The following is a 20,000-nucleotide window of genomic DNA, read 5'->3' on the forward strand; positions in this document are numbered from 1 at the left end:
AGTGTGTTGATAAGTCCAATGTGAGTGTCCACCATTGTATATACAATCCACAGAAAGTGTAATCCAAAGTTTGCAGGTGGTGAATGGAAAGGTGAGCTCTAAAATTAGCAAACTCCTTAATCCAACAGTTTGGTGACTGTCCTTTGTTTGTCATGCTGCTCTCTTATACAGTTGTACTTCCTGCTTCCTGTCAAGTGTCTAGTCACATGGCAGGCCAACCATCCATTTATTTAAGACACACACACACTTAAAATGTTAAGAGCAATAAAATGGCCTAAAAAAACATGTAAAAAAGTTAACACTCTATAATACATTTAAATGATTGTAATAAATAGAGCGGTAAAACACGTCTTTCTAAAAGCCAGCATATTATATAAATAGTGAAGAAAAGGCAAAAGCTTACAGCACCTGGTATTCCCAGGCGGTCTCCCATCCAAGTACTAACCAGGCCTGATGCTGCTTTGCTTCCGAGATCAGACGAGATCGGGCGGTCTCAGCGCAGTATGGCCGTAAGCGAGGGCTGCTCCAAAAAGTGGGCTATTTAAAGATCAGCCTCCGTAAAAGCCAGCATATTATATAAATAGTGAAGAAAAGGCAAAAGCTTACAGCACCTGGTATTCCCAGGCGGTCTCCCATCTAAGTACTAAACAGGCCCGACGCTGCTTTGCTTCCGAGATCAGGCGAGATCGGGCGCTCTCAGCGCAGTATGGCCGTAAGCGAGTACTGCTCCAAAAAGTGGGCTATTTATAGATCAGCCTCCGTAAAAGCCATCATATTATATAAATAGTGAAGAAAAGGCAAAAGCTTACAGCACCTGGTATTCCCAGGCGGTCTCCCATCCAGAGTTACAAGATTAAAATGGGGTCAGATTTAACTGTGAGAGATGACTAGTGGTTAAAAGAATGAGACATAAAAGAAGATTGGTTTAAATAGATTTGGTTTATATACAAGGTTCACATAAAAGACTTTAAAACAACACGATAAAACTAGGTAAATGCTGTTAAAAGAATACAGTTCATTTGTCCATACCCTAAAAACAGTCCAAGAATCCCAGTGTGTTGATAAGTCCAATGTGAGTGTCCACCATTGTATATACAATCCACAGAAAGTGTAATCCAAAGTTTGCAGGTGGTGAATGGAAAGGTGAGCTCTAAAATTAGCAAACTCCTTAATCCAACAGTTTGGTGACTGTCCTTTGTTTGTCATGCTGCTCTCTTATACAGTTGTACTTCCTGCTTCCTGTCATGTGTCTAGTCACATGGCAGGCCAACCATCCATTTATTTAAGACACACACACACACTTAAAATGTTAAGAGCAATAAAATGGCCTAAAAAAACATGTAAAACACTTAACACTCTATAATACATTTAAATGATTGTAATAAATAGAGCGGTAAAACACGTCTTTCTAAAAGCCAGCATATTATATAAATAGTGAAGAAAAGGCAAAAGCTTACAGCACCTGGTATTCCCAGGCGGTCTCCCATCCAAGTACTAACCAGGCCCGACGCTGCTTTGCTTCCGAGATCAGACGAGATCGGGCGGTCTCAGCGCAGTATGGCCGTAAGCGAGGGCTGCTCCAAAAAGTGGGCTATTTAAAGATCAGCCTCCGTAAAAGCCAGCATATTATATAAATAGTGAAGAAAAGGCAAAAGCTTACAGCACCTGGTATTCCCAGGCGGTCTCCCATCCAGAGTTACAAGATTAAAATGGGGTCAGATTTAACTGTGAGAGATGACTAGTGGTTAAAAGAATGAGACATAAAAGTAGATTGGTTTAAATAGATTTGGTTTATATACAAGGTTCACATAAAAGACTTTAAAACAACACGATAAAACTAGGTAAATGCTGTTAAAAGAATACAGTTCATTTGTCCATACCCTAAAAACAGTCCAAGAATCCCAGTGTGTTGATAAGTCCAATGTGAGTGTCCACCATTGTATATACAATCCACAGCAAGTGTAATCCAAAATTTGCAGGTGGTGAATGGACAGGTGAGCTCTAAAATTAGCAAACTCCTTAATCCAACAGTTTGGTGACTGTCCTTTGTTTGTCATGCTGCTCTCTTATACAGTTGTACTTCCTGCTTCCTGTCATGTGTCTAGTCACATGGCAGGCCAACCATCCATTTATTTAAGACACACACACACTTAAAATGTTAAGAGCAATAAAATGGCCTAAAAAACATGTAAGACACTTAACACTCTATAATACATTTAAATGATTGTAATAAATAGAGCGGTAAAACACGTCTTTCTAAAAGCCAGCATATTATATAAATAGTGAAGAAAAGGCAAAAGCTTACAGCACCTGGTATTCCCAGGCGGTCTCCCATCCAAGAACTAACCAGGCCCGACGCTGCTTTGCTTCCGAGATCAGACGAGATCGGGCGGTCTCAGCGCAGTTTGGCCGTAAGCGAGGGCTGCTCCAAAAAGTGGGCTATTTAAAGATCAGCCTCCGTAAAAGCCAGCATATTATATAAATAGTGAAGAAAAGGCAAAAGCTTACAGCACCTGGTATTCCCAGGCGGTCTCCCATCCAAGTACTAACCAGGCCTGACGCTGCTTAGCTTCCGAGATCAGACGAGATCGGGCGCTCTCAGCACGGTATGGCCATAAGCGAGGGCTGCTCCAAAAAGTGGGCTATTTAAAGATCAGCCTCCGTAAAAGCCAGCATATTATATAAATAGTGAAGAAAAGGCAAAAGCTTACAGCACCTGGTATTCCCAGGCGGTCTCCCATCCAAGTACTAACCAGGCCCGACGCTAAGTAGCTTCCGAGATCAGACGAGATCGGGCGCTCTCAGCGCGGTATGGCCATAAGCGAGGGCTGCTCCAAAAAGTGGGCTATTTAAAGATCAGCCTCCGTAAAAGCCAGCATATTATATAAATAGTGAAGAAAAGGCAAAAGCTTACAGCACCTGGTATTCCCAGGCGGTCTCCCATAAAAGTGTAACAATCGGCCTTATCAGCCGAGTTACAAGACTAAAATGGGGTCAGATTTAACTGTGAGAGATGACTAGTGGTTAAAAGAATGAGACATAAAAGAAAATTGGTTTAAATAGATTTGGTGTATTTACAAGGTTCACATAAAAGACTTTAAAACAACACGATAAAACTAGGTAAACTCTGTTAAAAGAATACAGTTCATTTGTCCATACCCTAAAAACAGGTAAACTCTGTTAAAAGAATACAGTTCATTTGTCCATACCCTAAAAACAGTCCAAGAACCCCAGTGTGTTGATAAGTCCAATGTGAGTGTCCACCAGTGTAGATACAATCCACAGAAAGTGTAATCCAAAGTTTGCAGGTGGTGAATGGAAAGGTGAGCTCTAAAATTAGCAACTCCTCAATCCAACAGTTTGGTGACTGTCCTTTGTTTGTCATGCTGCTCTCTTATACAGTTGTACTTCCTGCTTCCTGTCATGTGTCTAGTCACATGACAGGCCAACCATCCATTTATTAAAGACACATACACTTAAAATGTTAAGAGTAATAAAATGGCCTAAAAAACATGTAAAACACTTAAAACTCTATAATACATTTAAATGATTGTAATAAATAGAGCGGTAAAACACGTCTTTCTAAAAGCCAGCATATTATATAAATAGTGAAGAAAAGGCAAAAGCTTACAGCACCTGGTATTCCCAGGCGGTCTCCCATCCAAGTACTAACCAGGCCCGACGCTGCTTAGCTTCCGAGATCAGACTAGATCGGGCGCTCTCAGCGCGGTATGGCCATAAGCGAGGGCTGCTCCAAAAAGTGGGCTATTTAAAGATCAGCCTCCGTAAAAGCCAGCATATTATATAAATAGTGAAGAAAAGGCAAAAGCTTACAGCACCTGGTATTCCCAGGCGGTCTCCCATAAAAGTGTAACAATCGGCCTTATCAGCCGAGTTACAAGACTAAAATGGGGTCAGATTTAACTGTGAGAGATGACTAGTGGTTAAAAGAATGAGACATAAAAGAAAATTGGTTTAAATAGATTTGGTGTATTTACAAGGTTCACATAAAAGACTTTAAAACAACACGATAAAACTAGGTAAACTCTGTTAAAAGAATACAGTTCATTTGTCCATACCCTAAAAACAGGTAAACTCTGTTAAAAGAATACAGTTCATTTGTCCATACCCTAAAAACAGTCCAAGAACCCCAGTGTGTTGATAAGTCCAATGTGAGTGTCCACCAGTGTATATACAATCCACAGAAAGTGTAATCCAAAGTTTGCAGGTGGTGAATGGAAAGGTGAGCTCTAAAATTAGCAACTCCTCAATCCAACAGTTTGGTGACTGTCCTTTGTTTGTCATGCTGCTCTCTTATACAGTTGTACTTACTGCTTCCTGTCATGTGTCTAGTCACATGACAGGCCAACCATCCATTTATTAAAGACACATACACTTAAAATGTTAAGAGTAATAAAATGGCCTAAAAAACATGTAAAACACTTAAAACTCTATAATACATGTAAATGATTGTAATAAATAGAGCGGTAAAACACGTCTTTCTAAAAGCCAGCATTTTATATAAATAGTGAAGAAAAGGCAAAAGCTTACAGCACCTGGTATTCCCAGGCGGTCTCCCATCCAAGTACTAACCAGGCCCGACGCTGCTTAGCTTCCGAGATCAGACGAGATCGGGCGCTCTCAGCGCGTTATGGCCATAAGCGAGGGCTGCTCCAAAAAGTGGGCTATTTAAAGATCAGCCTCCGTAAAAGCCAGCATATTATATAAATAGTGAAGAAAAGGCAAAAGCTTACAGCACCTGGTATTCCCAGGCGGTCTCCCATCCAAGTACTAACCAGGCCCGACGCTGCTTAGCTTCCGAGATCAGACGAGATCGGGCGCTCTCAGCGCGGTATGGCCATAAGCGAGGGCTGCTCCAAAAAGTGGGCTATTTAAAGATCAGCCTCCGTAAAAGCCAGCATATTATATAAATAGTGAAGAAAAGGCAAAAGCTTACAGCACCTGGTATTCCCAGGCGGTCTCCCATAAAAGTGTAACAATCGGCCTTATCAGCCGAGTTACAAGACTAAAATGGGGTCAGATTTAACTGTGAGAGATGACTAGTGGTTAAAAGAATGAGACATAAAAGAAAATTGGTTTAAATAGATTTGGTGTATTTACAAGGTTCACATAAAAGACTTTAAAACAACACGATAAAACTAGGTAAACTCTGTTAAAAGAATACAGTTCATTTGTCCATACCCTAAAAACAGGTAAACTCTGTTAAAAGAATACAGTTCATTTGTCCATACCCTAAAACAGTCCAAGAACCCCAGTGTGTTGATAAGTCCAATGTGAGTGTCCACCAGTGTATATACAATCCACAGAAAGTGTAATCCAAAGTTTGCAGGTGGTGAATGGAAAGGTGAGCTCTAAAATTAGCAACTCCTCAATCCAACAGTTTGGTGACTGTCCTTTGTTTGTCATGCTGCTCTCTTATGCAGTTGTACTTCCTGCTTCCTGTCATGTGTCTAGTCACATGACAGGCCAACCATCCATTTATTAAAGACACATACACTTAAAATGTTAAGAGTAATAAAATGGCCTAAAAAACATGTAAAACACTTAAAACTCTATAATACATGTAAATGATTGTAATAAATAGAGCGGTAAAACACGTCTTTCTAAAAGCCAGCATATTATATAAATAGTGAAGAAAAGGCAAAAGCTTACAGCACCTGGTATTCCCAGACGGTCTCCCATCCAAGTACTAACCAGGCCCGACGCTGCTTAGCTTCCGAGATCAGACGAGATCGGGCGCTCTCAGCGCGGTATGGCCATAAGCGAGGGCTGCTCCAAAAAGTGGGCTATTTAAAGATCAGCCTCCGTAAAAGCCAGCATATTATATAAATAGTGAAGAAAAGGCAAAAGCTTACAGCACCTGGTATTCCCAGGCGGTCTCCCATCAAAGTACTAACCAGGCCCGATGCTGCTTAGCTTCCGAGATCAGACGAGATCGGGCGCTCTCAGCGCGGTATGGCCATAAGCGTGGGCTGCTCCAAAAAGTGGGCTATTTAAAGATCAGCCTCCGTAAAAGCCAGCATATTATATAAATAGTGAAGAAAAGGCAAAAGCTTACAGCACCTGGTATTCCCAGGCGGTCTCCCATAAAAGTGTAACAATCGGCCTTATCAGCCGAGTTACAAGACTAAAATGGGGTCAGATTTAACTGTGAGAGATGACTAGTGGTTAAAAGAATGAGACATAAAAGAAAATTGGTTTAAATAGATTTGGTGTATTTACAAGGTTCACATAAAAGACTTTAAAACAACACGATAAAACTAGGTAAACTCTGTTAAAAGAATACAGTTCATTTGTCCATACCCTAAAAACAGGTAAACTCTGTTAAAAGAATACAGTTCATTTGTCCATACCCTAAAAACAGTCCAAGAACCCCAGTGTGTTGATAAGTCCAATGTGAGTGTCCACCAGTGTATATACAATCCACAGAAAGTGTAATCCAAAGTTTGCAGGTGGTGAATGGAAAGGTGAGCTCTAAAATTAGCAACTCCTCAATCCAACAGTTTGGTGACTGTCCTTTGTTTGTCATGCTGCTCTCTTATACAGTTGTACTTCCTGCTTCCTGTCATGTGTCTAGTCACATGACAGGCCAACCATCCATTTATTAAAGACACATACACTTAAAATGTTAAGAGTAATAAAATGGCCTAAAAAACATGTAAAACACTTAAAACTCTATAATACATGTAAATGATTGTAATAAATAGAGCGGTAAAACACGTCTTTCTAAAAGCCAGCATATTATATAAATAGTGAAGAAAAGGCAAAAGCTTACAGTACCTGGTATTCCCAGGCGGTCTCCCATCCAAGTACTAACCAGGCCCGACGCTGCTTAGCTTCCGAGATCAGACGAGATCGGGCGCTCTCAGCGCGGTATGGCCATAAGCGAGGGCTGCTCCAAAAAGTGGGCTATTTAAAGATCAGCCTCCGTAAAAGCCAGCATATTATATAAATAGTGAAGAAAAGGCAAAAGCTTACAGCACCTGGTATTCCCAGGCGGTCTCCCATAAAAGTGTAACAATCGGCCTTATCAGCCGAGTTACAAGACTAAAATGGGGTCAGATTTAACTGTGAGAGATGACTAGTGGTTAAAAGAATGAGACATAAAAGAAAATTGGTTTAAATAGATTTGGTGTATTTACAAGGTTCACATAAAAGACTTTAAAACAACACGATAAAACTAGGTAAACTCTGTTAAAAGAATACAGTTCATTTGTCCATACCCTAAAAACAGGTAAACTCTGTTAAAAGAATACAGTTCATTTGTCCATACCCTAAAAACAGTCCAAGAACCCCAGTGTGTTGATAAGTCCAATGTGAGTGTCCACCAGTGTATATACAATCCACAGAAAGTGTAATCCAAAGTTTGCAGGTGGTGAATGGAAAGGTGAGCTCTAAAATTAGCAACTCCTCAATCCAACAGTTTGGTGACTGTCCTTTGTTTGTCATGCTGCTCTCTTATACAGTTGTACTTCCTGCTTCCTGTCATGTGTCTAGTCACATGACAGGCCAACCATCCATTTACTAAAGACACATACACTTAAAATGTTAAGAGTAATAAAATGGCCTAAAAAACATGTAAAACACTTAAAACTCTATAATACATGTAAATGATTGTAATAAATAGAGCGGTAAAACACGTCTTTCTAAAAGCCAGCATATTATATAAATAGTGAAGAAAAGGCAAAAGCTTACAGCACCTGGTATTCCCAGGCGGTCTCCCATCCAAGTACTAACCAGGCCCGACGCTGCTTAGCTTCCGAGATCAGACGAGATCGGGCGCTCACAGCGCGGTATGGCCATAAGCGAGGGCTGTTCCAAAAAGTGGGCTATTTAAATATCAGCCTCCGTAAAAGCCAGCATATTATATAAATAGTGAAGAAAAGGCAAAAGCTTACAGCACCTGGTATTCCCAGGCGGTCTCCCATAAAAGTGTAACAATCGGCCTTATCTGCCGAGTTACAAGACTAAAATGGGGTCAGATTTAACTGTGAGAGATGACTAGTGGTTAAAAGAATGAGACATAAAAGAAAATTGGTTTAAATAGATTTGGTGCATTTACAAGGTTCACATAAAAGACTTTAAAACAACACGATAAAACTAGGTAAACTCTGTTAAAAGAATACAGTTCATTTGTCCATACCCTAAAAACAGTCCAAGAACCCCAGTGTGTTGATAAGTCCAATGTGAGTGTCCACCAGTGTATATACAATCCACAGAAAGTGTAATCCAAAGTTTGCAGGTGGTGAATGGAAAGGTGAGCTCTAAAATTAGCAACTCCTCAATCCAACAGTTTGGTGACTGTCCTTTGTTTGTCATGCTGCTCTCTTATGCAGTTGTACTTCCTGCTTCCTGTCATCTGTCTAGTCACATGACAGGCCAACCATCCATTTATTAAAGACACATACACTTAAAATGTTAAGAGTAATAAAATGGCCTAAAAAACATGTAAAACACTTAAAACTCTATAATACATGTAAATGATTGTAATAAATAGAGCGGTAAAACACGTCTTTCTAAAAGCCAGCATATTATATAAATAGTGAAGAAAAGGCAAAAGCTTACAGCACCTGGTATTCCCAGGCGGTCTCCCATCCAAGTACTAACCAGGCCCGACGCTGCTTAGCTTCCGAGATCAGACGAGATCGGGCGCTCTCAGCGCGGTATGGCCATAAGCGAGGGCTGCTCCAAAAAGTGGGCTATTTAAAGATCAGCCTCCGTAAAAGCCAGCATATTATATAAATAGTGAAGAAAAGGCAAAAGCTTACAGCACCTGGTATTCCCAGGCGGTCTCCCATAAAAGTGTAACAATCGGCCTTATCAGCCGAGTTACAAGACTAAAATGGGGTCAGATTTAACTGTGAGAGATGACTAGTGGTTAAAAGAATGAGACATAAAAGAAAATTGGTTTAAATAGATTTGGTGTATTTACAAGGTTCACATAAAAGACTTTAAAACAACACGATAAAACTAGGTAAACTCTGTTAAAAGAATACAGTTCTTTTGTCCATACCCTAAAAACAGGTAAACTCTGTTAAAAGAATACAGTTCATTTGTCCATACCCTAAAAACAGTCCAAGAACCCCAGTGTGTTGATAAGTCCAATGTGAGTGTCCACCAGTGTATATACAATCCACAGAAAGTGTAATCCAAAGTTTGCAGGTGGTGAATGGAAAGGTGAGCTCTAAAATTAGCAACTCCTCAATCCAACAGTTTGGTGACTGTCCTTTGTTTGTCATGCTGCTCTCTTATACAGTTGTACTTCCTGCTTCCTGTCATGTGTCTAGTCACATGACAGGCCAACCATCCATTTATTAAAGACACATACACTTAAAATGTTAAGAGTAATAAAATGGCCTAAAAAACATGTAAAACACTTAAAACTCTATAATACATGTAAATGATTGTAATAAATAGAGCGGTAAAACACGTCTTTCTAAAAGCCAGCATATTATATAAATAGTGAAGAAAAGGCAAAAGCTTACAGCACCTGGTATTCCCAGGCGGGCTCCCATCCAAGTACTAACCAGGCCCGACGCTGCTTAGCTTCCGAGATCAGACGAGATCGGGCGCTCTCAGCGCGGTATGGCCATAAGCGAGGGCTGCTCCAAAAAGTGGGCTATTTAAAGATCAGCCTCCGTAAAAGCCAGCATATTATATAAATAGTGAAGAAAAGGCAAAAGCTTACAGCACCTGGTATTCCCAGGCGGTCTCCCATAAAAGTGTAACAATCGGCCTTATCAGCCGAGTTACAAGACTAAAATGGGGTCAGATTTAACTGTGAGAGATGACTAGTGGTTAAAAGAATGAGACATAAAAGAAAATTGGTTTAAATAGATTTGGTGTATTTACAAGGTTCACATAAAAGACTTTAAAACAACACGATAAAACTAGGTAAACTCTGTTAAAAGAATACAGTTCATTTGTCCATACCCTAAAAACAGGTAAACTCTGTTAAAAGAATACAGTTCATTTGTCCATACCCTAAAAACAGTCCAAGAACCCCAGTGTGTTGATAAGTCCAATGTGAGTGTCCACCAGTGTATATACAATCCACAGAAAGTGTAATCCAAAGTTTGCAGGTGGTGAATGGAAAGGTGAGCTCTAAAATTAGCAACTCCTCAATCCAACAGTTTGGTGACTGTCCTTTGTTTGTCATGCTGCTCTCTTATAAAGTTGTACTTCCTGCTTCCTGTCATGTGTCTAGTCACATGACAGGCCAACCATCCATTTACTAAAGACACATACACTTAAAATGTTAAGAGTAATAAAATGGCCTAAAAAACATGTAAAACACTTAAAACTCTATAATACATGTAAATGATTGTAATAAATAGAGCGGTAAAACACGTCTTTCTAAAAGCCAGCATATTATATAAATAGTGAAGAAAAGGCAAAAGCTTACAGCACCTGGTATTCCCAGACGGTCTCCCATCCAAGTACTAACCAGGCCCGACGCTGCTTAGCTTCCGAGATCAGACGAGATCGGGCGCTCTCAGCGCGGTATGGCCATAAGCGAGGGCTGCTCCAAAAAGTGGGCTATTTAAAGATCAGCCTCCGTAAAAGCCAGCATATTATATAAATAGTGAAGAAAAGGCAAAAGCTTACAGCACCTGGTATTCCCAGGCGGTCTCCCATCCAAGTACTAACCAGGCCCGACGCTGCTTAGCTTCCGAGATCAGACGAGATCGGGCGCTCTCAGCGCGGTATGGCCATAAGCGAGGGCTGCTCCAAAAAGTGGGCTATTTAAAGATCAGCCTCCGTAAAAGCCAGCATATTATATAAATAGTGAAGAAAAGGCAAAAGCTTACAGCACCTGGTATTCCCAGGCGGTCTCCCATAAAAGTGTAACAATCGGCCTTATCAGCCGAGTTACAAGACTAAAATGGGGTCAGATTTAACTGTGAGAGATGACTAGTGGTTAAAAGAATGAGACATAAAAGAAAATTGGTTTAAATAGATTTGGTGTATTTACAAGGTTCACATAAAAGACTTTAAAACAACACGATAAAACTAGGTAAACTCTGTTAAAAGAATACAGTTCATTTGTCCATACCCTAAAAACAGGTAAACTCTGTTAAAAGAATACAGTTCATTTGTCCATACCCTAAAAACAGTCCAAGAACCCCAGTGTGTTGATAAGTCCAATGTGAGTGTCCACCAGTGTATATACAATCCACAGAAAGTGTAATCCAAAGTTTGCAGGTGGTGAATGGAAAGGTGAGCTCTAAAATTAGCAACTCCTCAATCCAACAGTTTGGTGACTGTCCTTTGTTTGTCATGCTGCTCTCTTATACAGTTGTACTTCCTGCTTCCTGTCATGTGTCTAGTCACATGACAGGCCAACCATCCATTTACTAAAGACACATACACTTAAAATGTTAAGAGTAATAAAATGGCCTAAAAAACATGTAAAACACTTAAAACTCTATAATACATGTAAATGATTGTAATAAATAGAGCGGTAAAACACGTCTTTCTAAAAGCCAGCATATTATATAAATAGTGAAGAAAAGGCAAAAGCTTACAGCACCTGGTATTCCCAGGCGGTCTCCCATAAAAGTGTAACAATCGGCCTTATCAGCCGAGTTACAAGACTAAAATGGGGTCAGATTTAACTGTGAGAGATGACTAGTGGTTAAAAGAATGAGACATAAAAGAAAATTGGTTTAAATAGATTTGGTGTATTTACAAGGTTCACATAAAAGACTTTAAAACAACACGATAAAACTAGGTAAACTCTGTTAAAAGAATACAGTTCATTTGTCCATACCCTAAAAACAGGTAAACTCTGTTAAAAGAATACAGTTCATTTGTCCATACCCTAAAAACAGTCCAAGAACCCCAGTGTGTTGATAAGTCCAATGTGAGTGTCCACCAGTGTATATACAATCCACAGAAAGTGTAATCCAAAGTTTGCAGGTGGTGAATGGAAAGGTGAGCTCTAAAATTAGCAACTCCTCAATCCAACAGTTTGGTGACTGTCCTTTGTTTGTCATGCTGCTCTCTTATAAAGTTGTACTTCCTGCTTCCTGTCATGTGTCTAGTCACATGACAGGCCAACCATCCATTTACTAAAGACACATACACTTAAAATGTTAAGAGTAATAAAATGGCCTAAAAAACATGTAAAACACTTAAAACTCTATAATACATGTAAATGATTGTAATAAATAGAGCGGTAAAACACGTCTTTCTAAAAGCCAGCATATTATATAAATAGTGAAGAAAAGGCAAAAGCTTACAGCACCTGGTATTCCCAGACGGTCTCCCATCCAAGTACTAACCAGGCCCGACGCTGCTTAGCTTCCGAAATCAGACGAGATCGGGCGCTCTTTTTTTTTTTTTTTTTATTGATATAAACTTTCAAATTACAATCAATTACAAGAATTTCATAAAAACATTTTTTCAAGAAAACATAAAGCCTGGGAGAATATTACACATTCAAAAGTTCTCAAGAAGGATAAAAAAAACAGTTTTTACATAGATTTGAAGTTTAAAATAACATAAACACCATTATCAGCACACCATAAAACCATTTTTGTCAATGTTAAAACACTATCGAATGCAATTTAAATTTCATAAACCCAGACAAGAAAAGATTAAAAACAAACCCCAACAACATCCAACTTCAAAAATACAGTATAAAATTATCAACCAAAATCATCAGGCATTTTCCAGTTTAGGTCTTCAAAGATCTTACACACAGAATCTGTAAAAACATGATAGTAAACATTGAGCTGATCCATATTCTTAAAATAGCTATGCAAATATTTTAAATAATTTTCCACTTTTCGCTTAAATACCACATCAATGTCCATGACAATGTTTTCTCTTTTCGCCAGCACTCTCCTCTCCCATATAGCACTCTTTATAAGCATGACAAGTAAATTCAAAACTTTGACATTCTCACATTTCTTGTATTCCCCCAGCATTACTAATCTGTACCAGTCCGCTTCATTATCACATTGTCCTTCTTTCAATCGTTCAAACAGTCTCTTGCACTTTGCATTAAAATTGTCCAGTTTTTTGCAATATAAAAACATGTGAAGAAATCCTTCATTTTGTTCTTTACAAACTTTACAGGTGGGACTTTGTTCCATTCCGATCTTGTGCAATAAAGAATCTGAAAAAATGGCTTTGTGTCTTATTAAAAATTCCAAGTTGCTCAATTTTGTCTCAATAAGCTTCCCCCTCATATTACTCCATATGTTCCCTTCTTTCAAATTCTTATGTTTCTGCATCCAGTAGTCATTCACATTAGGTTTCTTAAAAACTGTATCTCTAAAAACACCATAAAACATTTTAACAGTACATTCCTTAAGAACACATATTTTCTCACCAATCATTGCATACACTTCTTTCTCTTGTTTCCCCAATTCCATGGTTTTGAATTTCTCAATCCAGTTTTGTGGTATGGCATTTTTTAATATTTTGTACTTCTTTGTAATCTCTTGTCTGGTATATTCCTCCTTAGCATCTTCCATAGTGTCAATAATATACTGAACTGGTAAGAATCCCTCCTTGAATTCATACAAAATATCTCTGACCCTTGTAATTCCCACCTCCCACCATTTCTTAAAAAACAACTCTTTCTCATCATTCATAATGTTCTTATTTAAAAACAATGGTTGATTTAAAATATCCTCTCTTCCTTTTGGATTGTATTGCACATGTTTTAAAAAAACTCCCCAGGCACTTAACAATTCTTTATAAAACTCAGGCAATTCTTCCCACATCCAGTTTTTCGTTTTCATCCATAATATACTTTCTCCCAAATTCAGATTCCCACATTTGTTTAAAAAATACCTCATAGTTTTCTTCCAAGTAGTTTCAAATGTTTCATCTAGAAAGTTCTTCACCATCTTAACCCTCATACATTTCTTCCTTTGTGCAATATCAATAAGTCCCAAACCACCCTTCTCGACATCCCCTATAAGTGTATCATACGAGATTCTCGGTGGCTTCTTCTCCCATAAAAACTCTATGAAACATTTCTTCAATCTTTTTTCAACCCACAGTGGCATACTTGCAACATATAAAACATACCACAACTGTGAGACCATTAAAACATTAAGTAATAAAACTTTCCCTTTCAGACATAGTGTTCTCAGTTTCCACAGATTCAGTCTTCTTTCAATATTCCCTACTCTTCCTTCCCACATGATATCATTTAATCTCTTGTCATCCTCTCCCATTAAAATTCCTAAAATCCTAATTTCTTTAACCTCATTAAAAACAAAAACATCAGTTAAAACTGGGAGTCCCCCAAACCTCATATAAACAGTTTTGTCTTCGTTTACCTTCCCCCCTGATTTTCTGCAAAATTTTTGGACTACTTCCATTGCCGCTTTTACACTCCCCAGATCCTTCACTATTAAAGTTGTGTCGTCAGCATATTGAAAAATTGTATTCTCTTTATTCTCTTCTTCAATTTTAATGCCTTTCACCTTCTTCTCTCTTCCTATTGCTAGTCCTAGGGGCTCTGCCACCAAAGTATATAAAAGCGCCGAAAGAGGACATCCTTGTCTTACTGATCTCGTAAGTTTAAAACTCTTAGTTAAAAAACCGTTACACTTAATTCTTGTTACCACTCCTTTATATAAAATCTTGATCCATTTAATAAAATTCTTCCCAAAACCAAAACTCTTTAAAACCTCAAATAAAAACTGATGCTCTACCCTATCAAAAGCTTTCTCAAAGTCAAGACTTATAACATATCCCTGCAAATTTTCCTTTTTCATGTAGCTTATTATGTCCTTAATACTTAAAGTAGTGTCCGCTATATCTCTTCCTCTTACTCCATATGCCTGGTTGGTCTTTATAATCTTTGGCATCACCTCTTTCAGTCTGTTTGCTAAAATTTTAGATAAAATTTTAAGATCTGTGTTTAACATAGTCAAAGGTCTATAGTTCTTTAAATCTGTCTTGTCTCCTTTCTTCTTGTATATCACTTTCATTAATCCCATACTCATCCTTAGATTCAATCGTCCTTTCATAAAAACCTCATCATACACCTCTTTTAAAATCCTAGTTAAAACCTCCTTAAAAACCAAATAAAATTCACTCCCCAAACCATCAATCCCTGGACTCTTTTTCTTATTAAGCTGTTTTATAGCTATTTCTATTTCTTCTTCACTTATCTTTTCATCGCACATATCTTTGTCTTCCTTTTCCACTTTTGTTTCAATCACCTTAAGCAATTCTTTGCTATCTTCTTCCACTCCTTCTGATGTAAACAATTTCTCGTAGTATTTCTTCATTTGTTCTAATATATCTGCATTATTTTTAACTCCTTTTCCATTTTCATCCTTCACCTCTTTTATCATTCCACTTCTCCATTTCCTTTTCTCCAAGTCAAAGAAAAACTTTGTACATTTTTCCCCTTCTACTAGGAATTGAGCTCTACTCCTTAATCTTGCAGCTTCATATCTTTTCTCCTCCATTTGTTTAAGTTTGTCTTCCAGTTCTCTTATCTTTGTCATGTCCTTATCATCCCGCTCTAATTCTTTCCCTAAATTCTCTCTTATGTCATATTCTGTGCACCTTTTACATTTCTCTATTAATTTACATACACAAATGGTGTGTTGCTTTATTAAAAACTTTACATTCTCCCACCATAATCTTTTATCTTCCACATACATTGCATTTAGCTTTTCGTTTTCAATAATATCTTTAACCTCTTGAACATAGCTTTCCCTTTTTAAAATTTCAGTATTTAAGACCCACACGCCTGGACCTCTTTTAATTGAACTCCAATCCATCTGCATAAACATTGGCTTGTGATCACTTAAACTCGTCTCCCCATAGTTCACATTATCTATAAAACCTTCTAAAATCCTTGAGCACAAGATAAAATCTATTCTAGTTTGACACATAAAATTCCCCACCATTTGTCTTCTTGAATATTGTCTCTTTTTCTCATTCCTCTCTCTCCATACATCCACTAAATTAAAATCTTCCATCAATGATTTCAATTCCTTTCTCCCAGTATCCGTTTTAAAAACCATTCCATCCGCCATATCAATTTTGCTTAAAACAGTATTAAAATCCCCCATTACTATAACATTTTTGTATTTCATTAAAAACGTCCTTAAAAACTTTTAAAAAACCCTCTTTTCTTTCTCTTCATTAGGCGCATGCACATTTATCACAGTTACTTTGCTATTTTCCCATTCCATTTCTACCCCTAAACATTTCCCAGCATCATCCTTGTAAATTACATCGCACACAACGTCCGTATTCTTTCTTATTAAAAATGCCACTCCTCTGCCTTGCCTCTTGTCCTCATTGTTATACAAAATATCCCCATCCCATCTCTTCTTCAGTTCATTTATATGCATATCTTTCCAGTTTGTTTCTTGTAAAATAATAATATCCACATTTTTAAACATTTCTTTCACTCTTTCAAATTTGTTAAAATCCAAGAGTCCTCTGGCATTAAAAGTGACAAAACTAAAAACCATCAAAAATAAATAGATAAAAAAGCTTAAAAACCCCATCTCATTAGTTCATTTCGCTTGAGTCTTTTAATAGTTCATATCTATTCTTCCATGATTCTTTATTGGTAGGTCTTTTTCTAATTCCATCCAAATTTGGCTTTACCTTAAGTTGACGTCGTCTTTTACATAAAATCGATGTTCCTTCTGCTTTTCTTTCTCCTTCACTGTTTGAATCCACTTCTTCTTCCAAAGTGTTACTCAGTCCAACAAATAAATCCACATGTTCCAATGATCCTTCACCCTGTCCCATTTGCTCTGATATTCCTTCAATCTCTATATTCCGGTTGTAATTTAACTGCTCCTCGTTTACTCGTTCCTCCACTGTGCTCTCTGTAGTCCCATCAGTAATGCCGTTTCTCTCTGCTTCCACCATCAGTTGTAAAGGATCTTCACTTGGTTTCTCTGTCACTGTCTGCTCTTCATCTCTTTTATTACTTATAACCCGCTCCTCTCTCAGATATGTCGTACCATCCTCGTCTCTCTCTGTCGTGCTGTCTCGTTCATGCACCCGCCCGTTCTCAAGAGTCTCGTCCTGCTCAAACCAGCACTCGCATTTGTTTATCACTTTTTTGCAATCCGGGCATCTGACCGCCATACAATCCCTTGCGAAATGTCCTCTCTCCTCGCATTTAAAGCACTTGAAATCGGGGCAGTCTTTCATGACATGGTCAGGGCACATGCACAGTCGACAGGTTTTAACCTGATGGCTGTGCATCACCCGAAAATATTGCAACCCCTCAGCCGTATCTAGCCTAGTGCTATATGGGAGAGAGGCAACCGCTTTGGGGAAACGAGATTTCACAAACCTCGTACCATCTTCGATGGTTGTGCCCGGATACACGCGTCTCTTAATGTCTGATATTGGGGTAACTCCCCACCCTTCCAATTTATCTAAAATATCACGATCGTCGATGTAAACAGGCAGGTGCATGAACGAGACAACATAGTCTCTATTTTGCAGTCTTTTAACCTCACAAATAGTTTCCTTTATCTGTAATCCATCCACCAACAAATCAACATCTTCCACGTTTTCTAAAGTCACCTCATACTCCTTGTTTTGTTTAGGTCTTACCGCCAGAATGTTCCCTTTGCCAATCTTTTTCGTCACTGCTTTTATTATATCCTCCGCTCTTGCATTCACGTTTGAAATGTCCACGCTCACAGTAGCTTCTTTCAAGTAATCCTTCTTTGTCTTGTTATTCCTTTGTTCAATATCCATTTTATTCTCATCTCGTTGCCTTATTTCAGTTCCATTTTCATTCACCATTCGTGTTCCTCGAGCCGTTTCCATGTCCGCTGCCGTGTGTCCGTCCGCCATTCCTCAAACAAACAAACGAAAAAACGTGCACTAAACAACAAAAAAACTATTCCCCCCAAACAGCATATGCTGTTGGGAGGAATAAGCTACAAAAATAAACAAAAAAACTTTACAAATTAAACTTATAACGCCAAAAACAAATCAAAATGAAACACAAAATGGAGGAGAGCCTTTCTCTCCCAACTGCTGCCAACCACTTCCTGTTGCTCTCTAGCGCTCTCAGGTGGCGGTATGGCCGTAAGCGGGGGCTGCTCCAAAAAGTGGGCTATTTAAAGATCAGCCTCCGTAAAAGCCAGTATATTATATAAATAGTGAAGAAAAGGCAAAAGCTTGCAGCACCTGGTATTCCCAGGCGGTCTCCCATCCAAGTACTAACCAGGCCCGACGCTGCTTAGCTTCCGAGATCAGACGAGATCGGGCGCTCTCAGCGCGGTATGGCCATAAGCGAGGGCCGCTCCAAAAAGTGGGCTATTTAAAGATCAGCCTCCGTAAAAGCCAGCATATTATATAAATAGTGAAGAAAAGGCAAAAGCTTACAGCACCTGGTATTCCCAGGCGGTCTCCCATAAAAGTGTAACAATCGGCCTTATCAGCCGAGTTACAAGACTAAAATGGGGTCAGATTTAACTGTGAGAGATGACTAGTGGTTAAAAGAATGAGACATAAAAGAAAATTGGTTTAAATAGATTTGGTGTATTTACAAGGTTCACATAAAAGACTTTAAAACAACACGATAAAACTAGGTAAACTCTGTTAAAAGAATACAGTTCATTTGTCCATACCCTAAAAACAGGTAAACTCTGTTAAAAGAATACAGTTCATTTGTCCATACCCTAAAAACAGTCCAAGAACCCCAGTGTGTTGATAAGTCCAATGTGAGTGTCCACCAGTGTATATACAATCCACAGAAAGTGTAATCCAAAGTTTGCAGGTGGTGAATGGATAGGTGAGCTCTAAAATTAGCAACTCCTCAATCCAACAGTTTGGTGACTGTCCTTTGTTTGTCATGCTGCTCTCTTATGCAGTTGTACTTCCTGCTTCCTGTCATGTGTCTAGTCACATGACAGGCCAACCATCCATTTATTAAAGACACATACACTTAAAATGTTAAGAGTAATAAAATGGCCTAAAAAACATGTAAAACACTTAAAACTCTATAATACATGTAAATGATTGTAATAAATAGAGCGGTAAAACACGTCTTTCTAAAAGCCAGCATATTATATAAATAGTGAAGAAAAGGCAAAAGCTTACAGCACCTGGTATTCCCAGGCGGTCTCCCATCCAAGTACTAACCAGGCCCGACGCTGCTTAGCTTCCGAGATCAGACGAGATCGGGCGCTCTCAGCGCGGCATGGCCATAAGCGAGGGCTTCTCCAAAAAGTGGGCTATTTAAAGATCAGCTTCCGTAAAAGCCAGCATATTATATAAATAGTGAAGAAAAGGCAAAAGCTTACAGCACCTGGTATTCCCAGGCGGTCTCCCATCCAAGTACTAACCAGGCCCGACGCTGCTTAGCTTCCGAGATCAGACGAGATCGGGCGCTCTCAGCGCGGTATGGCCATAAGCGAGGGCTGCTCCAAAAAGTGGGCTATTTAAAGATCAGCCTCCGTAAAAGCCAGCATATTATATAAATAGTGAAGAAAAGGCAAAAGCTTACAGCACCTGGTATTCCCAGGCGGTCTCCCATAAAAGTGTAACAATCGGCCTTATCAGCCGAGTTACAAGACTAAAATGGGGTCAGATTTAACTGTGAGAGATGACTAGTCGTTAAAAGAATGAGACATAAAAGAAAATTGGTTTAAATAGATTTGGTGTATTTACAAGGTTCACATAAAAGACTTTAAAACAACACAATAAAACTAGGTAAACTCTGTTAAAAGAATACAGTTCATTTGTCCATACCCTAAAACAGTCCCAGAACCCCAGTGTGTTGATAAGTCCAATGTGAGTGTCCACCAGTGTATATACAATCCACAGAAAGTGTAATCCAAAGTTTGCAGGTGGTGAATGGAAAGGTGAGATCTAAAATTAGCAACTCCTCAATCCAACAGTTTGGTGACTGTCCTTTGTTTGTCATGCTGCTCTCTTATACAGTTGTACTTCCTGCTTCCTGTCATGTGTCTAGTCACATGACAGGCCAACCATCCATTTATTAA

At 38.8% G+C, this 20,000-nt stretch overlaps 20 non-coding genes across 20 annotated transcripts; all 20 read right to left on the reverse strand.

Moving 5' to 3' along the window:
- Positions 1-396: 396 nt before the first annotated feature.
- On the reverse strand, positions 397-515 carry LOC141318996 (5S ribosomal RNA). Its single transcript, XR_012353277.1, has one exon. It is a non-coding gene; the product is annotated as a 5S ribosomal RNA (ribosomal RNA).
- Positions 516-599: 84 nt separating this feature from the next.
- On the reverse strand, positions 600-718 carry LOC141319171 (5S ribosomal RNA). The gene has a single exon (XR_012353443.1). It is a non-coding gene; the product is annotated as a 5S ribosomal RNA (ribosomal RNA).
- A 732-nt stretch (positions 719-1,450) lies between these two features.
- LOC141318215 (5S ribosomal RNA) lies at positions 1,451-1,569 on the reverse strand. Its single transcript, XR_012352544.1, has one exon. It is a non-coding gene; the product is annotated as a 5S ribosomal RNA (ribosomal RNA).
- A 729-nt stretch (positions 1,570-2,298) lies between these two features.
- LOC141319439 (5S ribosomal RNA) lies at positions 2,299-2,417 on the reverse strand. The gene has a single exon (XR_012353695.1). It is a non-coding gene; the product is annotated as a 5S ribosomal RNA (ribosomal RNA).
- Positions 2,418-2,501: 84 nt separating this feature from the next.
- LOC141318416 (5S ribosomal RNA) lies at positions 2,502-2,620 on the reverse strand. Its single transcript, XR_012352735.1, has one exon. It is a non-coding gene; the product is annotated as a 5S ribosomal RNA (ribosomal RNA).
- An 84-nt stretch (positions 2,621-2,704) lies between these two features.
- Positions 2,705-2,823, reverse strand: LOC141319173 (5S ribosomal RNA). Its single transcript, XR_012353445.1, has one exon. It is a non-coding gene; the product is annotated as a 5S ribosomal RNA (ribosomal RNA).
- An 801-nt stretch (positions 2,824-3,624) lies between these two features.
- Positions 3,625-3,743, reverse strand: LOC141317621 (5S ribosomal RNA). The gene has a single exon (XR_012351988.1). It is a non-coding gene; the product is annotated as a 5S ribosomal RNA (ribosomal RNA).
- Positions 3,744-4,544: 801 nt separating this feature from the next.
- On the reverse strand, positions 4,545-4,663 carry LOC141317900 (5S ribosomal RNA). Its single transcript, XR_012352250.1, has one exon. It is a non-coding gene; the product is annotated as a 5S ribosomal RNA (ribosomal RNA).
- An 84-nt stretch (positions 4,664-4,747) lies between these two features.
- On the reverse strand, positions 4,748-4,866 carry LOC141318501 (5S ribosomal RNA). Its single transcript, XR_012352814.1, has one exon. It is a non-coding gene; the product is annotated as a 5S ribosomal RNA (ribosomal RNA).
- An 800-nt stretch (positions 4,867-5,666) lies between these two features.
- LOC141295706 (5S ribosomal RNA) lies at positions 5,667-5,785 on the reverse strand. The gene has a single exon (XR_012341122.1). It is a non-coding gene; the product is annotated as a 5S ribosomal RNA (ribosomal RNA).
- Positions 5,786-5,869: 84 nt separating this feature from the next.
- LOC141317631 (5S ribosomal RNA) lies at positions 5,870-5,988 on the reverse strand. Its single transcript, XR_012351997.1, has one exon. It is a non-coding gene; the product is annotated as a 5S ribosomal RNA (ribosomal RNA).
- Positions 5,989-6,789: 801 nt separating this feature from the next.
- LOC141311455 (5S ribosomal RNA) lies at positions 6,790-6,908 on the reverse strand. The gene has a single exon (XR_012348920.1). It is a non-coding gene; the product is annotated as a 5S ribosomal RNA (ribosomal RNA).
- An 801-nt stretch (positions 6,909-7,709) lies between these two features.
- Positions 7,710-7,828, reverse strand: LOC141295555 (5S ribosomal RNA). The gene has a single exon (XR_012341092.1). It is a non-coding gene; the product is annotated as a 5S ribosomal RNA (ribosomal RNA).
- A 751-nt stretch (positions 7,829-8,579) lies between these two features.
- Positions 8,580-8,698, reverse strand: LOC141318512 (5S ribosomal RNA). Its single transcript, XR_012352825.1, has one exon. It is a non-coding gene; the product is annotated as a 5S ribosomal RNA (ribosomal RNA).
- Positions 8,699-9,499: 801 nt separating this feature from the next.
- Positions 9,500-9,618, reverse strand: LOC141311708 (5S ribosomal RNA). Its single transcript, XR_012349165.1, has one exon. It is a non-coding gene; the product is annotated as a 5S ribosomal RNA (ribosomal RNA).
- An 801-nt stretch (positions 9,619-10,419) lies between these two features.
- Positions 10,420-10,538, reverse strand: LOC141295713 (5S ribosomal RNA). Its single transcript, XR_012341124.1, has one exon. It is a non-coding gene; the product is annotated as a 5S ribosomal RNA (ribosomal RNA).
- An 84-nt stretch (positions 10,539-10,622) lies between these two features.
- On the reverse strand, positions 10,623-10,741 carry LOC141318524 (5S ribosomal RNA). The gene has a single exon (XR_012352836.1). It is a non-coding gene; the product is annotated as a 5S ribosomal RNA (ribosomal RNA).
- A 7,427-nt stretch (positions 10,742-18,168) lies between these two features.
- On the reverse strand, positions 18,169-18,287 carry LOC141315780 (5S ribosomal RNA). The gene has a single exon (XR_012351137.1). It is a non-coding gene; the product is annotated as a 5S ribosomal RNA (ribosomal RNA).
- An 801-nt stretch (positions 18,288-19,088) lies between these two features.
- LOC141310037 (5S ribosomal RNA) lies at positions 19,089-19,207 on the reverse strand. Its single transcript, XR_012347589.1, has one exon. It is a non-coding gene; the product is annotated as a 5S ribosomal RNA (ribosomal RNA).
- Positions 19,208-19,291: 84 nt separating this feature from the next.
- On the reverse strand, positions 19,292-19,410 carry LOC141318536 (5S ribosomal RNA). The gene has a single exon (XR_012352847.1). It is a non-coding gene; the product is annotated as a 5S ribosomal RNA (ribosomal RNA).
- Between the last annotated feature and the right edge of the window lie 590 nt (positions 19,411-20,000).

This window comes from Garra rufa, chromosome 1 (genome assembly GCF_049309525.1).
Source record: "Garra rufa chromosome 1, GarRuf1.0, whole genome shotgun sequence".
Classification (NCBI taxonomy): Eukaryota; Metazoa; Chordata; class Actinopteri; order Cypriniformes; family Cyprinidae; genus Garra; species Garra rufa.